We start from the raw sequence: 14671 nt of genomic DNA, 5'->3' as shown, positions 1-14671 counted from the left end.
TAGCCTCTGCCATTAATTTGAATTGCCAGCCCGTCGCATCGCGACGCCAGCGTCGTTTTCAAGTGGCTAATTATAAACAAACAAGTGCCCGGTAGGATCACAATGTACACCTCGACCCCCTTCAACCATCCCAATCCCACCCGATCCTTCGATTCTCCCATCTTGCGATCCATTCGATTCCTCTGCAGTTAAAACGCCCCGCAGTTATGGCGCCAATTGTCATTGAGACAAGCAGACAGCAAACTTCACTGAACGAAAAAGTTTTGTTACTTAAACTCAAAATTCTCTACAAAAAATGTATGTACCATAGAATTGAAAATAAATAAGATGATACAAAACTAAATAAATCGACTGATGGAAAACTTAAGCAGTTTCACCCATGCACATTTTTTTAAAGTTGGCAAATTGGTATTTGTTAATAGAATTTCTTAGATTGAGGTTATGTTTGTTTACACAAAATTTTGTTATTATTCCAAAATATAAACAGAAAGCTTTTTAGTTTTTGGAGGTTAATTTTGTATAAAAATCCTGATTAAAAGTATTCAAAAGAAACAGTATTTTGCACACTGCCCATGGATTTTCTCTCAGTGTATCTCACTGTCTGACAACTGGTAGCATCTTTGACTGCATATTTTGCATTATCATCAGCGACATTGCTGGAGACATGGAACATGAAAAGGCGTCGACTGGTTCTGCTTTCGACTTCGGCATTGGATTTGCTTTTGCTTTTGGCTTTGGCATTGGTTTTGGTTGCGGTTTGCTTTCCTTTCGGCTGGTCTTTGGCTTGGCTTTGGGTTGCGTGTTTACCTAGCTGTTAAAATGATTGGCACCGCGGCCAATTATGGTCCCGACGACTGGGCCATCAAGTGATTTTGAATGGAGGCGGCGCCACTGCAAACTCTGCAAATCTCTGCAGCCTCAACCCCATCCTCAGTCCCATTCTCAGCCCCATCCTCCCCTTGATGTTGCCCCATTGCTGAAGGTGTCACTCTGGCAGTTCAGCAAATGGACATTGAAAGATGCCAATAAACAGCCACTGTCGGCGAGATTCAGCAAGGGAAGGAGTTCAAGGAGAACAAGGTAAAGAAGTTCTTGGCCATAAAATTTACAAGGCAGCTAATCGTTGGTTAAGCTGATGAGGTGTCATTAGCTTCTTCAGCTCATTAGAATAGCCAAACAGTGAAGTTATTGGAGGTATGCTTAGAAAACGATTAAATTCATTCGATATGAACGATGCTAATTTAAGTGACCATGGCCTGCTTGATTGTTACGTTAAAGTGTATGTTGGGCTTACAAAAGATAATTATGAGATTATCACACTGTTTCGATTAAGATTAAACTTATACTCTGATGATCTTGGGTAAGGAATAAGCAATGCTGAAAACCAAATGATTTGATTTGATTTGTTCTTTTAAGATTAAACTCAAACTCTGATTGGATAAGGAAAAAGAAATACTGAAAACCCAATGATTTGATTTGATTTGTTCTTTTAAGATTAAACTTATACTCTGAAGATCTTGGGTAGGGAAAAACAAATACTTAAAGCCAAATGATTTGATTTGATTTGTTCTTTTATATTTGCGCTCCTTAGTATACTTATACTTATTCCTTAGTATGGAATAATTATTTCAGTTGATATCCAAACATATTTTAATATGTATATATTTTTGATAATAATCAAATTACTTTATTTATTTAATTATAGTTTTAAGATACATGCACATTTACTACTTTATTATTTTCCATTTTGTTTATATAATTTTGGCAAATACTATTTAAGCAGTATCACGATAAAGTTTGTTAAATAATTATGTTTAATCTGAACAACAAAATTTGAATCATACTAACGAACTAGAGACCTAAATCTCTTTCAAATGGTATAACCTTAATTGCTTAGAATTTATTGAGCACTTTACAACTACAAGTTATGACCGCAGTTAAAATTTTCCCAAACACAAAAATAACCCATAAGCTGTATAGCCACAAAGTATGCAACATAAATTTGCTGATCAGCAGAGTCAAAACAGAAGCATGAAAAAAATGGTAGAAAAAAAAGGGGGGAAAGGGGAAAAAAGAAACCGCGCACTAACAATGCAAACAACAAGAAGCAAACAAACAATGCAGTTAACTGAACGCTTGCCCGTAACTTGGCCAAAACGATGGGTAAACAAGTTGGCCAAAACATAGCTGGCGACGCAGCGGCGACTGGACTGCGTTATGCTCAAAAATGTTGAACAGAGATTAACCCAAGCAAAGCAGCAGCAGCTGGAGGATGGAGGAGGAAGGAGTAGACTGGAGACAGGAGGCAGGAGGCAGTAGACCAGAGTGGCACACACCACACACACACACACACACTTAAGCCAAGCTGGCGACGATGTTGGTAAATAAGGAGTCGTAATGGGAAGAGGTTGTGGCTGTTATGGGGGGATTTGTGGGGAGTAGTAGAAGACAAAAGCTAAAGATATAGATGCGGCGATAACAAAACTGGAAGCCAGTCACACAGACACTGCCACTGGAAGACAGAGAACGAGACAGAGAGAGAGAGGGAGAGAGAGAGATCTAGAAAGAGGAGAGGAAGACGGAAAAAGCGAGCAGCACACAAATGAACCATTAAACAGCAAAATCATAAAAATCAAGAGCCATAAAGAAGTCGTCGAAGGAGCGCCAGTCTCCAAGCTGCAGTCACCAGTCCACAGCCACCAGTCCACAGTCACCAGTCCATAGTTTCCCAATCGCCATTGGCTTGGCCATCGCAGCAGGAGCAGAAGACGCCGTCGGTTTTTTTAACTGTACGCAGATGGCAGCCAGAGATTGAGGCAAAAGCAGTTGCCAGTCTGCCACAGCACTACTGGAATAAGGGAGGGAGGGAGTGAGGGGGGAGGGGAAGTAGGGGAAGGGGTGAACTCAATGCTGCCGGCAGAAAAGCTACCGATACCCTCGAGTCTTTGGCGTACGCTTCTCGTCGTCTCGCTGACGGCGCAGTGACAAATTGCCAAAGACTAAAGAAGAAACCGTGAAGGAGTGGGGAGTGGAAAAGGGGTAGCGGGGGAGCTCTTAAGATCGGGTGCGGGTGCTGATCAGGGTACAGTCAATGCTGTTGCTGTTGCTACTGCTGCAGTTGGCTCTGGCTCTGCCTCTGCTGCTGCTTCTTCTTCTGTTTAAGTCCAAGGTCTTTTGCCATAACTCAACACTCAAAGATGATGTGCAGCAGACAGAACAGCGCAAAAGCTGCCAGATCGAAACTTGAATACTCTACAAACGAAACTGATCGTTGATCAAACAAAGTGTAAAGATCGAAATCTAAAATTTTGTTTAAAAGAGAAGAGCTCAAAGAAAAAACACTTAAGCTACACAATAACACTAGTCATTATTATTTAATAACATTTTTTCAATAAATTTAATATTTAAATTAATCATTGGTTTACTTTTGTAAACCATTAAAATAAGTTACAGAAACACCGTTGATTATTTTTGGGTCTTTAATTATTTTATAGAACTTACCCAAATAATTTGGGTTTAAATTAATAAAGTGTACAGATATATAAGGAGATCGATTTGAAACCAAACATAATATTTATGATTTGTATGAATATAAATGAAATAAGGAAAAGGTAAAAATATTGTATAGTTGAGTTCAGTGCCTGATTAACATGGCCTATATTGACATAAGAATAAATTCATTTTCTATTTCAATTTGTAATGTTAAATTTTCTCACTTTTCATGAAAGTTTTCACTTATAACTTTAACAATGAGTTTTATGGCAAGTAATTAAAATTTATTCAATAAATTTTAATCAAAAAATCCCAAGAAATATTGTAATCTATAACACGATCCCATTACTTTATCCATATACTTTTATATTATTATTATTTAATTATGCATTGCCACTATAAATGAAGTTTAATAAGATTTAAGATTTAATTAGACACATGAATTTATGCGCTTAGTCGGCTTTGAAGTTTTAGTTAATTCGAGAGTTTTAAGTCGTATTTTGAATAAGCTGAGACACACCTTAACCAAGGTGATGAGCAAGTTGTGTTGCCCCCAATTGCAAGTGTAAAAAAATAAAATAATTGCGCCCAAGTGGCGACTGCAACCAGATGAGACACCAAACAACTGAGCAACAGCAACAACAACAGCAACAACAACAGCAACAACAACAGCAACAACCACAGCCTTGGCAGGCGACATGACTTTAGTTGACGATAAGATCATGGCAAATATTGACGACGGCAGATGGGAGACCCGAGATGGAAGAGGAGAGTCGGAAAGACGGGTTGCAGATGAAGTCAACGATGGCGTTGACAATGAAGCTTCATCCCCACACACACACACACACTCATGTTTGCCAGCAAGCGGGGCTTGGCAACAGCAACAACAACAACAAAAACAACAAGAAATTGCCATTGATTTAGACTGGCAATTATGCAGGCAGGGATCGCTTCATGGATCGACATTGTCGCAAGTTGTTGTCCCGCTGCTTGCCAATTGATGAGGATGTGGCTCCATGGAAATGGAGCAGCGACCCATATGCAACTTAGCTATCAGAGACACACACACACATACATACACTCTCACAAAGTCAGAGTCACAGAGAGTCACAGTCAACTGCTGCTGTCAGCTTCATCTGCATTTCTTGGCGTCCATTTTTAGTCTGTTTCCCCCCCCCTGTAACCCACTACATCTCCCTCCCCTCAGCTGTCTGTGTCTGGCGCGGGCCGTAAACTTGTTTGCCAGTCGAATCGACATTGCCATCCCCAAGAAGTCGCGACATTTACAATTTTAATTCGTGTTGTTGTTGCTGATCTTGTCGATGCAAGCAGCCAGTAAGTGAGACAGAGACATGTAAAGAGTCTGAGAGAGAGAGAGAGGCAGCAAGAGGGGAAGCCAGTCAAAAAAATCCAAAGTAAAGACAGACAAAAGCTCCGATCATGACTATAAAATACCATGTAAAGTGTTTCTTATATTGTCTAAAAAATAAACAAAACGAATTCTGCAAAGAATCTGAAAGTCATATGAGAGTTCTTTTTATAGTTTACCACATCAAATTTTGGATCAAGTAAGCTTAACGTTTTAGTAATATCGATTTTTGGGAACTTACATAGCTAAACTTATTTATTGGGAAAACAATTATTCTAAGAATATTAAAGAACTTTTTCTATTGTTTTTCAATTGTGATGCAAAAATTTAATTTTTAAGAAACATTTTTAGATACTTTTGAATTTATTTCTGGAAACATAAGTTTTATTTATATTTCGGAAATATATTAGATTTTTGTCTATCTACAATGAAATTTAAATTTACATTCATATTCATATATTACATAATTAAATTGAAAGCTCGCGACTTAAACATTAAAAACATAATACATTTTACAAAACTTGCATTCTTCTTTCTCTATATCTTCTGTTGTCAATTTTCTTTTTTTATCTTCATTTCTTCTCGGATTTATTCAGTTTTTGTTCAATGCAGATTCTTTTATTCGCTCACTTCTTATTAGGTTTATTACGCTTTTTTTGTGTGTTTTGTATATTTTAACTATTTCCTGGTGCTACTTTAAATTGGAATATCATTAAATTCTTTATGGCACCTTTGTGAATTGTGAAATGAGACTCTTGTTTTCACATTCTCATTAGATCATAATTAGTAAATTTTACGTAGTGTCTCAACCATCCTTATCCAAATGCCTAGAATAATGGCTGATTTAATTATAGAGCAGAGCGAAATGAGAGCGTAATAAAACTATAAAAAACTAATCTCAATTAAACTATAACTGTAAGGCAACGAAGAAATTCCGAAGACGAGGTAGTAAATACAAAAGAGAGAGGGGAAAAGGGTAGGGATAAAATGCTTCGTTGGCGAACGCATTTAGAAAAATATTTAAATCAACTTTAATGAAGTTGAAAACAAATTCCATTGCCGGCCATTCTATGGCTCGCTGGCTGCATTGTTGTTTATGTTTTGAAGTCACTGCATAATTAATGAGCAGGCAACAGGTAGAGAGAGCAACGGGGGGAGGGGCCGGGGAAACTGTTAAGCTGCTGCAGCGGCAAACAAAATGAAATTGAAACCGCGCGTAAAATAAATAAAACACTAATGTGTTGCGCACTAAATCATTGCCCTGAGGTTGCAGCTGGAGGTGGGGATTCCCCTGCTTTCCATTGCCACTCCGCCCGTCTAGTTTGCTGCCCCCGCTATCCACAAGCTGGGCAATTTTAGTGTCCAATTAGCGTGCGACGTTTTGAATGATGACCGTCAGTCAGACAATGCGCAGCCGCAACAGAGTTTCAAAGCGTTGCAAGGGTTGCATGCGTCTACCTTTCCCTCTCCACCTATTCACCTAACCACCCATCCACCTCCCCACTCTTTGACTTTATGTTAATCTTTGCCGCGCTGCTGCAACAACAAAAGCAACAAACAAATTGCAGCCGCATTGCAATTTTTTATGACAAGCTGCCGCGCAATATTTTTGAAATTTATGACTGTTCGCATTTATCCAACTTGCCCTTTCTCCCCCTCTCCGCACAATCTCTACCTTCGTTGTTCTTCAGCTGCTGTGCTAATCAAGCGACTCCTTTGTGTGCCCCAATGTTGTTTGTTGCAACAATATCTCGTAGCTCTTCGTTTGGCTTTACTAAAAATCAAAATTTATTGTCATTAATCATGGATTCAAGCTCGGCATTGCCATCGACTTTGGTATCAGGCATTTCTGCTCTTGGGCTTCAGAACTGCATTGTCATTACCATTGGTCATGGCTTTGATGGGCCACTGCCAATAACACTGCCACTGCCGCTGCCGCTGCCACTGCCACTGCGATTGTGGCTTTTATTGATCGGCAACATGTTGCCGCAACATGGCAATTAAGGCTGGCCACATTGTCCGCTACCCAAGAAAAGTAGCCGCCTAGGCGATCAGGCTTCACAATTTATTTGTGGCAGTCGCAACATTGTACTTAATATACCCTAAAATAAAAGGTATACCTGCTTTGTGTTAAGTGAGTACTTGTTTCACTTAAATTCATAGAGTTCTGTTTATTATTTAAACACTTTTCATGATATATTTAATTTGCATATTTTAGTTAAAGGTTCCAAATTTAAAATTACTTCAATTGAATTATATCACTTAAGAAAAGAACTATTATAATTTTGTAATTATACAAATTTTAAATAAGCATTCAATTATTTTCCATAAAAATTAAAAATGTTTAGGGTATTTCTGCGTCTGGCATATTTTAGTTGGCATTTCGAAGACATGTAGAGTGCTCTACTCCTTTATTATTTATTTTTATTTTTTTCCTTCGTTTCCTTTTTTTTTTTTACTGTGTTCCTGTTCACGTATATGGCCAAGATAAATGTTGACTTTGTCAGTTTGGCCAGCTTGGGTTGCAGCTTCATTATGGGCCATTTGTTTGCTGCATAATTGGCTCGACAATTGGGCCAGTAAAATTTATGATTTTTCGAGAGGGAAACACAGAAAAGAAAAGATTCAAACGGTAAATTGGCCAGGCAAACAGCGAACTTTGATAACTTCGATACAGTTGTTATTCTTTTGGCCCAATGAAAATCTTTGGGGCCTGGCCTAGAGATCAGACTGGCATATAGCATATGGCATATGGCGCCACGCCCACTGCCCATCAAAAGTGGCAGGGGCGTCGCCATCTGCCGCTGTGGCAGTTGCCTCAACCATGTCATGTCATTTAAATTAAAAAGTTTAAGCACAGCACAAAATTTAGAGAAATTCTCTTGGGAAACTGTTGGGAATGCAAGCGCATGCGATTAACTTTATGCCACGCCCCCCTTCTGACTGAGGGGCGCAAATGCCGACAGCCCGAAATGTCAGTTGTGTGTAGCTTTGAATAGCAGTTTTATACTGGGTATACATACAGTATGTAGAGTACTGGACACTCAAAAAAAAACCCAAATTTTGATCTGAGATACAGAAATTTCATTAGATTTGTCCTCTAAAGCGTATTCCCAAAAAATACGCTTTTCACTAAAATTTAAAAATAAAAAATTGAAGTACAATATGGGAACTTTAAAATAAAGGCATTTGCAATTTCAAAAATAAATCTCTACAAATTCTTTTTAGGGTAGCTTTTTATAAATTAAGAAAAATATTTTTAATATCTAAATAGTTTTCTAGCTATTATGGCGATTTAAATTAAAATCTCTACAAAACCCAAAACCAAAACCAAACCAAAAAAAGGTAGTTTTCTTTAATTTAGAAAATTATTTCTATATCTAAACGTTTTCTAACTATTAAGCCGTTTTCTAACTATTAAGGCGATTTCAAAATAAAGGTGAGTTCAATTGAGATCTCTACAAATAACGTTTAAGAGCAGCTTTTTTTAAATTAAGAAAAATATTTATAATATCTAAACAGTTTTCTAACTGTTGGGGCGATTATTTTGTTGAAAGTAATATTTTTTACGAGTGTAGTAAGATAAATTCTATAGATTCTTGAGTTTTGACTAAGTCAAAGTTGTCAGAATATGTGAGACGCACTTGACTGACAGAGAGAGAGGTCGAGCGAGAGAGAGAGAGAGAGTAATAGAGAGGGAGAGAGAGAAGGAGAGGAGAAGGTAGGGGAGAGACAACAGGAAGCTTTAGAGAACTAGCAGTGTTTGTCAAACTGTCAGTTTGTTTCGGAGCCTGAAGACATGCGAGCTGCTCTTGAAGGTGTTTGGCATTTAGCATTTTCATTGTTCGACTCGAAACGCACCACAGTTGACCACTTGACCCGATCAGCACCATCAGCACCATCAGCACCAACATTGCTGCTTGCCACTTGGCGTTGCAACAACAACTGTTTGCTGGTTGTGAGCTGTACAGTTAGAATGGAACTTTGCACAAAAATGCCATAAAGCGAACGGTTGATTCTGTGGCGATTTATGAAAATGTTCGAGCCGTGTGTCCTTCTTTAGAGATTTGCGATGCGATTTATTTCGAAGCGAATCCGCGCACACCAAATGGCCAATGGCCAATGTCCAAAGATGGTCACAATAGACCAATCGTTGGCGGCCACTAAAACTTTATGATCAGCCATCAGCTGATCCGCAATTCAGGCCAAGTACAATTGGGAAACTGACCAAAACATGTGGGTAGTCTCTTCTTCGCCTTACTCTCTTCTTTTTCTGAGTCTTGGCTGGCATCTTAATTGTTCATTGGCAGCTTAATTAGAGATCGAGAGGGAGCGAGGGAGAGGGAGAGTAAGAGGCATAGAGACAGAGGTGCATGCTTATCCCTAGCTCAGTAGAATAGCTACTTTTCCAAAAAGCAAAAAATAAATAAATATTCTCACTTAAATTAATGCTGCGGGTTTTTGCATTGGGGCGTGCCACGTTTTTGTTGTTGTTGTTTTTGTTGCGTCATTGTACGCCAACTGGAATCTCATTTTATGGCTTGGACTGCAATGTCATTGAACCTGGTAGCAAGTGATGTCGCAATATAAAGCCCTACAGGCCACAGCAAAAAAACTGAATAAAATAAAATAAGAAAACCACAGCAACTCCTTTCCCTGTCGTCCATCTCTCTTTCGCTTTTTCTCTCTGTCCCTTTTTTTTCTGCGTTTCGCTTGCAGCCACCAAAAACATTAATGCGAAATTTTTGTGTAGCAGCCACAGTGACACCCCCAGCCCCATCCTACCCTATACACTTATAGTACAAGGTATAGCCGGAGGGCATACCTATTTTATCTTAAGAAAAATATAGAAAATTTGCGGAATATCTGATTCATTTTAAACAAAAGAAAGACAAATTGAGTGCTAACTAATTGGGAAATATTGGCAAAATAATACGAAGCTTGAACTGGAAAAAATTTAAGCTAAATTTCAAAAACAATTTCAAAAACAAATTCTTTTATAATGCAAAAATTTTTGTATTTTGCGTTTGCTGTTTGTTTAAAATTATATTAAAAAGTTTGTTTAAATTTCAGACAACAACCTGGCTTTAATAAAAAAAAACTTGCACAAATCCAGACTCAACTGTAGTTTGATCTTAAATATAGTGCTGTCGTTTTCCACTCTTGAAGTGCATTACAAAAGATAATCTCATTAGCTGAGATCGTATTGTTAATAATTATTTATAGAGAATCCTTTTATCTGATCTCTAACAATATAAATAAAAGTTTAATCTTTACCCTAGAGCATCTGCAATTCGACTACACAATTTTCATTCAGTTGCTGCGCCGAGCAACGAACCGAAAGTCAAGTTTAATTCATTAATAATGGGGCAGCAGCGCACAATGTAAGGGTGGCAAGAGGGGATTAAGGGAGGCGTTGTAAGAGTTGATTTTTACTCAGCTAAGCGCCCAAAAGTATGCAATGCAATTAATATGCCCCTTGTTTGCCGTGACTTTTCCCCCTAAGCAGCGGCGCTTTTCAACAAACAAACAATAGCATGAAAAACTCCACGTTGCCCATATTTTTCTCAAATGTATGCCTTCTTCTTCTTCGCATTTAGGCTACCCTTGAAACGACATGCACAATGCGCACTTCACAAATATCCTTCGGTCTTACTTGCTTCTCATCGTTGCCAAATGCCACATGCCACATGCCACATTGCAGTCAGTAAAATCCTGCCTTAACCCGAACTCTTTCCCTCTCACGCTCTCCCTCTCTATCTCTCCCTTTCTTTCTTTCTGCATCTCAAACCGCAACTTTTTCTGATGTTTTTCCTTCATGATTTTTCTGCTCAGTTGTCTAATTAAATTTTTCCAAGCGCGTACAATTTGCTAGCATTTAAAGGCAACCCTATGCACGGACACGCCCACTAACCGCACCACAACTCCCATCCGTCCATCCACTTGAAACAGCATTGTGGATTGCAAATATACGTGTATTAAAAAATGTATGTGCTGCAATTCTTTTCATTCGGCATACCCTGTAAGCAGTGTCACATTTAAAGAATATCATCGCATTTTGTAAAATTGTCTCAAAAAACTGTTTTAAATAAATATATTTCGGAACTTCAAAATAAACCATAATTCTAATATACCGAATTTTTCTTACATTATTTACCTAAAGAATTTTAACGCTAATTCTAATTCTTCATTATTGATTTAATTTTAATTTAAAATTAAATAAATTTAATTGTAAATTTTTATAATATTATTTACTAATTTTATTTTAAATTCAAAGTAATTTTTATTTCGTTCGGCTTCTGCGTTAAATAAATAGGTAAACCTTAAAGCAGGATAACTGCTAGTCGCTGGCAAATATTTTTGTTTGCTCGCTTTTTTTTTTTTTTTTTTTTGTAAACGTATTTGCATTGCCTGCAATTCTTTATTTAGTTTTATTTTCCTCTCCTGATTTTCTCCCGCATTTTGAGCTGAATCCTTGTGGGATTTCGAATGAAAGTTTGCGCTGGAGTGGAACATCGAGAAGAAGAAGATGCAGCAGAAGAAGAGCCAGCAAAATATAAAACAAACACAAAAATATGTTGAGCAGAGAGTTACAAAAAAAAGAGTAATAAAGTCATTTAGATTTAACACTGCTTGGGGTAGATATGGCAGCCGCAGAGGCAACTTCTTCTACTCTCCCTGTTACTAACCCCCTCTCTCTCTCTCTCTCTCTCCACCCCTCATTACTGTAGAGGCTGCAGTAAGTAGGCGCTCGGGGAGCTGCCACAGTTTGACAGTCACTGGCACCTGGCAGCGTTTTTAGTTGATGTTAATGAACTCGGTCGCATTAAAAAAACATTTTTTTTTGTATTTTATACTCTTTTTCCCTCTACCTTCCCCTTTCCCCTACAGGCCACTCGAGTTGATTTTCCGTCTGTCGAGAGGTTTATGCAATTTCTCTTTACATTTGTGGCACTTCATTTGCTGGATGGAGTTGAATGTTGTATAGAGAGCCCATCGTTGCTCCGAGAGCCCATCCAGTAGGAGTCTATCCTGGCCATCCAACCAAGCTCATTATCACGGCTCAGTAGAACAACAGTTCGCCCCTCAAATTTGCCCTGTGGTATGTATATGCGAAAAAAGGTTTCGGTTTCAAGTTTTGCGCAATGATTTAATTTGTTTTTTTTTTTTTATGCTTTTTAATTGGGCTCCACTGTAGGTTCGAGTAGGAGACTCTTGAGATTTTTCCTGAAAATCAGTTCCGATTTGTGTGAGTTACAATTAAGACTAACAGAAATCTAAGCATGTATATAATTGAATGGGATGAATTCTATAGAATATGATGAACTGATGAATATAAAAATAGAGTTTTGAATAAATATATACTAGTCATAATAGAAAAGAATCTTTATTTATGAGTGATCAAAATTTATTGATATATTGAATTATATAATTAAAGAATGTGAGTTTTTTAGAATATGAAATAGTTGGAATATTATTTGCTGTACATATTTCAAACAAATAGCTCGGAAAATTAGTTGGATACAAATTTAAGGAAATCGCAGTAATTCTATAATTAAAAATATTTATAAATATATATTTAAGATATAACATGATAGATTATAGATTTATAGTTAGTTAGTTAATTTACTTAATCTACTTAAGTAATTTCTCATTGCGCTCAATTAAGCTGTGAGTGTGTGTGTTTTCTGGTCCATTAATTGCGAGGCAGTTGTTTAAATTTTGCTGAGTAACATAACTTTAATCATCTTTGGTTTAGGGATACCCTGTAATCATTGCATGATATTAGGTAGTTCCCATAAAGATGTAAATTAAACTATTCTTGATTAGTATAAACAAACAACTCCAGTAGTCAAGTGATTTCGTCTTTTTATCCCAACGAAATTTAATTCTTGAACATAACTGATTATAGGGTAAGTACCTGGCGAGCAATCTGCGGTAAATCACTCTGACTTGTCATCGTTTTAGGGTTATATTTACTTTAAATTTTACATGACTGAGGCACATCAACATTGGATGTTAAGAGGAATGCTGTCTGCAGTTGTCAGTGTGTGTGTGTGTGTGTGTGTGTGTGTGATGCATCTGTGTGTGTCTTGCAACTTGCAACGTGGCAGCACAAAAGCAAGTGTCTGTTTGGGGCGTTGCTTTGGGTGTTGTTGCTGTTGCTGTTTCTGTTGCAAATTGTTGTTGCAAATGCAATTGTTGTTGTTGTTTTTGTTGCTGTTATTCGCATACACAAATTAGTTTTAATTATAGCGCAAATGCGAATGTCTGAATGAAAGAAATTAATTTCTCAATTGCATTTTGCCACGCATTTTATTGTCGGCGTTGGAGGCGGCAACCAAAACGAACAAACCGAGGGCGGGGGACCTGTAGGGTGGTAAGTAGGGGTACTTCAAACGGATGGGGAGGGGGGTGGATATAATCTTTGGGTCTTTAGCAGCAACTGCAGAGCGAAGCGTCGGCTTATTTGGTGTCTGTAATTTGAAACGCTTCTCTGACTCGGAAAAACTGCAACAGCAGCGGCCTTTGGAAGCAACATTTGGTGGCAGGCGGCAACGGCAACGGCAACAGCAGCAACAGTTTTTTTCTCCATTTATTATTATTATGTTGTTTTTTTTTTTTCTTCTAGCCAAAAGCGCCGCTAAATGTCTGCTGAATATTTCAAATCCACACGCAGTTGAAGTTGCAGTTGCAGTTGCAGTTGATGTTGCAGTTCGCAGTTCGACGCGTCGCTGCATTTCCGCTGCGCCGTAGGCAGACGAGACTACGACGACCATTATAAATGATGGTTATTTTATAATTGTGGAGCCGCGAGTTACAAGCTCTGGAGCAACAGTTTGGCCATCGCATCCGCTGCAGTCAAAAACGCATTTCATGGCCATTTTTAATAGCCACTGGCAGCGACTGCAACGGCAACGGCGACAGCGACAGCGACTGCGACGTTGTGGCAGTAAATCCATCAAAGAGTTAATTGCCACTTTTGCCGCGATTGCAACTTTAACTGACAACTGGCAGCAGTGGCAGCAACAGCAACAGCAGCAGCAGCAGCAGTAGCCAAATGCCTTGCGGCAGAGATGCGCCACAGTCTGCGGCACGAACAGCAGCTGAGATGGCGACTGCGATGCCTGCAGATTGATTGTGGGAGGTGAATTGACGGGACCCACTCATCCGTCAGAAAAGTCAGTTTGGGGCATGCCACTAAGCAACTAAGCCACTAGGCCTACCAACAAAATGCATCACAGAGTCTGCCAAATGTAGCCAGATGAAAAATTACCAAAAAAAAAAAAAAACAAAAAAAACTAAGATGAAGATAAATTTCAGCGCTTAGCTTTCCAGTGGTTAAATGGAGCAGTCGAGTGGAGAGACCAGGGAAGAGAAGGGAAGTTAGGATTATGCTTTCGAGCGATTGGCACGTGACAAATATCGTGACTAAACTGACGTTTTGTAAACCACTTTAGATATAAGAAAAATAAGGAACTAAAATGATAAAATAATCCACATTAATCGCACTAAACGTTTTGGGAAAATGCAAAATGCTTTATGCCACAGCATACAAAGTGGAGAAAAATTAACTTTAATATGAGATAACGAAAAGTATTTTTGATTTGAGATTAAGAGATTTAAGAAAAATGGAATTAATCTATAGAAATGGTAAAAATTAAGTATTAAATTACAATTATGACCTCTTTTCGTGATGATTACGTTTTTAAAAATATTAAAATAGACAGAAAAAGTTGCAAGTTACAAAAATGAAAAATATTAATTAAACTGCTATTAGAATAATAATAAAATAAAATAAAAATATGT

General features: G+C 38.0%; 1 protein-coding gene across 1 annotated transcript in view; it reads right to left on the bottom strand.

The window, feature by feature from the left end:
• The window catches only part of LOC117782051 (ski oncogene), a 98215-nt gene that overhangs the window by 1908 nt on the left and 81636 nt on the right, over positions 1–14671 (bottom strand). The gene's annotated exons all lie outside the window — the stretch shown is intronic.

This window comes from Drosophila innubila (assembly GCF_004354385.1).
Source record: "Drosophila innubila isolate TH190305 chromosome 2L unlocalized genomic scaffold, UK_Dinn_1.0 4_B_2L, whole genome shotgun sequence".
In the NCBI taxonomy this organism is placed as follows: Eukaryota; Metazoa; Arthropoda; class Insecta; order Diptera; family Drosophilidae; genus Drosophila; species Drosophila innubila.
The sequence above is the reverse complement of the archived record's forward strand: the minus strand, read 5'-3'. Positions and strand labels throughout refer to the sequence as shown.